Source organism: Pteropus vampyrus, unplaced genomic scaffold (genome assembly GCF_000151845.1).
Source record: "Pteropus vampyrus isolate Shadow unplaced genomic scaffold, Pvam_2.0 Scaffold157, whole genome shotgun sequence".
In the NCBI taxonomy this organism is placed as follows: domain Eukaryota; kingdom Metazoa; phylum Chordata; class Mammalia; order Chiroptera; family Pteropodidae; genus Pteropus; species Pteropus vampyrus.
The window spans coordinates 1,748,202-1,751,923 of record NW_011888938.1 but is presented as its reverse complement, the minus strand read 5'-3'; positions in this window follow the sequence as shown (position 1 = coordinate 1,751,923).

Genomic DNA, 3,722 nt, shown 5'->3' with positions numbered 1-3,722 from the left:
CTCGCTGAGGCAGGAGGAGGGGCCGGTCCTCTGCAGTCCTGGTCCCCCACAAAATGTACTTACCGAACTTCCCGTGGTCTTTTTAAGTATACACAGTTAAGGGTTTTTTTTTCCTTTCCCTCTTTCTTTGGGGAAAGGGCCCCTCCCTCTAATTCAGATAGTTCCCCTGAAACTGGTGACTCGGGTCTTCTGGCTATTGATAAGCGTGGTGGAAGCTTGCCAACTTCTCAGCCCACCGTGGGCGGGAATGGCTGCAGGCCAGGCCAGGCCAGGCCCTTAGCGTCAGGGGAGGGGGCCTCGCGCCCAAACGTTTTTTTTTTCCTTTAAGAAACATATTAACCAATCTCGCTTCCTTCGCTCGCCTAACAGGCAAATCAAAAACAGAGACAAACCTGGATACTGATTGAAATAACAGCTTTGTGTCTCCCTTTTTCCTGTCTAGGGACAGAGGTGGCGTTTTGGCGGGACACCCAAGACTCCGTTCCGACCCAGACAGAGAGGGAAAGAGCTCCGTGAGGCCCCAACGGGCAGGGACTGCGACCCTCCCCGGCCAGAAGCAGGTGCAGAAGGAGAAGCCTCCCACCCCTCGACACCCACACTAATGAGAAGGGGCTCATGGCTCTTAGGGAAAGGTTAGGCAGGAAAGTTAGGCAGGGGTTTCGGGTCCGCCTGCAAAACGCCGAGTCATCCTGTCCTAGAAGGGGGCCGCCCCGTCCGCCCACCATTAAGCCAGCCAGAGGGCATTTTAGGCTAAAAGTAACTCGTACAAGGAAACAGGCAAGCAGAAACTTGGGTGCTAGTTTCAGCCAGTCCCTCGCACCTGCGCGGTAAAGGCCAACGACATTCCCCTGAGCCTCACCTGAGCCTCACCTGAGCCTCATCCGCCATCGTTGTAACACGCTGCGTGAGCCCGGGAGTTCATTACCATCGTAACAGCCTGGATTCTGGGAACGAACATGCGCAGAAGGCCGAGGCTGAGTCGCTGGGTCCTATTCCGCTTGGCTGTCTGTCAAGGAAGCCCACTCCTGAGAGAAGTGAGCGCCCACAGCAAACGGGGGCACAAACCCCAGAGGCTGTGTCACCGGGCCCTGCTCGGCTGCCACGTCTGGGAGGGCCCGTTGCTCTGCTCGCTCCTCCAACAAAGCTATCCGCCGCTGTGCTTCGGGGTCTCCCTCAATTCTTTGTTCGAGACGTCGAGAGTCTGTTGAGAGGGGAACCCCACTCTCCAGTGGCACCAGGACTTGGGGACACTGTGCCGACGGAAGAGGCCCAAAGGCGGTTCCCCGGGCCGAGCTGACCCCTCTCCACGATGCCCACATCCGGACGCCTGAGGCCTCCCTGCGGCAAACGGCACCAGAGTGACTTGTCCAAGAACGCTTCTTTGGCAGACGTGTCGCGCGCCTACTGTGTGTGGGCCGGGTGGGGGCACGCAGCTCACTCGGAGCAGGAACTAACCACATCCGACTCCCGGCGGAGGTGTCCATCCCTCCACTCTGCCTTTGGCCCTATGCCGGTATCCCAAGGGGGGTCAAGCGATCTGGCCTGTGCTGGAGGCCCCCAGGGGAACCTTTCTGGTCATCCACAGGCCCTGGCCTGCCCCCAGTTTCCCATCAGGGCGGTCCTCTGTCCACAGCACACACCGACTACCCCGTAGACCCGCCTGCTGAGACCTTCTGTCATCTGCCCGAAGCTGTCCTGTAGCGGAACGACCCCTGAGGTCTAGAGAGGGAGGCCCAGGAGAAGGCGCCTGCGTGGACGCCCGCTCCCCGGTGGGTAGAGATGCTTATATGTTGTTCCAACGGCTCTTCCCTTGGAGCAGGAAGTCACTCTGAAACCCACGTGATTAGAAACCAGTGGATCCCCTAATTCTCGAGAGGAGCCGGGTCCCACTGGGATGGGAGAGGGTGTGCAGGGAGCTCAGAGCCCTCTGGGAAGCATGACGGAGCAGTTGCAAGTTCAAGATCCTCCTTGCGAGCAAGATAAAGTGGACCAGGGAAGGAGTGGAGCCCGCAGACCATACTCAAGTGCCCCGCTCACCCCACTTTCCCTGGACGGGGGTCACGACAGGGACACCGTGCAGGGTTTCTGGGCCGAACCTAATGGACAGTGGAAGGAGCTTCATGTCCGAAGAGCATCCATCTACCCCTCCGCCTGCCCATCCATCCGTTCATCCACCCATCCGCCTGCCCATCCATCCGTTCATCCACCCATCCACCTGCCCGTCCATCCATCCATCCATCCATCCACCTGCCCGTCCATCCATCCATCCATCCATCCACCCATCTACCCACCATGTGTCCACCATCTAGCCATCCACCCACCCGGCACCCACCCACCACCCACCTATCACCCGTCTACCACCCATCTGTGATTCTATTCCGCGACACCATTTTTGCCTAAAAGTCAAGATAATTTTGAGATATTTTATATTTTCTCCCTATTTTTCATCAATCCCTTTTCCCAAACAGGCGTTGGGTTTTGTTTTTTGAAAAATTTGACTGTGAAGAAAAGTTGGGAGATGGGGCTGTCGCCTGAGGGAGTGTGGGGTGGAGACCGAGTGTGCGCACATGCGTGTGTGCGTACACACGTGTGCTGGTGTGTGCGCATTTGCTTGCATGTTATGTGTGCACACATGAGCTGTTGTGTGCACACTTGCATGTGTGTGCGTGCACATGTGAGCTGACATGCGTGCATTTGCTTGCACGTGTGTGAGTGCACATGAGCTGGTGCGTGCATTTGTGTGCACTGTATGTGAGTGCACACATGTGCTGGCATGTGTGTGCATTTGCTTGCACGTGTGTGAGAGTGCACGCGTGAGCTGGTGTGCGCGCATTTGTGTGCACTGTGTGCTAGCATGTGTGTGCACTTGCGTGTGAGCAGGTGGGTGTAGGGGGCTCATAACAAGTTTTAGAGAGAATTACATCTCCTCAGCGCCAAAGCACCGACGCCCTGACCTGGGGCTTCTCATAAGCAGTCCGTGTCCCTCGCATGGGAGTCCCAGGTTCCCCGGTGAGCGAGGCGGTTTCTAGCGGGCTCCCAGGAGCCACTGCCAGCCGTCCCTCGCCCAGCCAGGCCATTTGTGACAAGAGACGCACCTGAGACCCAGCGTGCAGGCAGCACTGTCCCAGAGAGGTACCCACCGCCTCGGTGGCCTGGACACTCACTCACTCTGGAGAATCCAAACGGAGCCCTCATCCCAAGACAGCCATCCGGGGAGGGGCTGGTCGCCTCGGGGCTGAGTGTGTGAGCCTGACAGGGAGGCCCAGTCATGGACTGAAGCCAGGGCAAACGGGTGACGCGGCCAGCACGACAGTGATATGACCGAAACAGAACAGGACATGTGGCAGGGAGCGGGGGCCAGTTCAGGTGGGCTGTTCCAAAGCCACGCCTGAGCAGGATGGAGCTTTGGGGACAGAATGGCAACACCAGGGACAGGCGGGGATCCTTCCGAGGCCAGCAGTCGGGAGGGGTGGGAGAGGCAGGCGGCCCTTGCCACCAGCGTGTATTACGAGTCTGTCGGGCTCGCACCTGCGCCCCGCGGGCCCTGGCGCCTGGAACACAGTCGGCGCCCAGTGAACAAAGTACCGGGTTGTGACGCACGACACAAACTGTGCTCTGGTGTTCAAAGTAAGGTTTGGTGCCCAGCGTCCCGGTCAGTCAACTCCGCCCACCCCCACCAACCACCTGCCCAGCCGCCCATGTGTCTGGACACAGCACAGGGA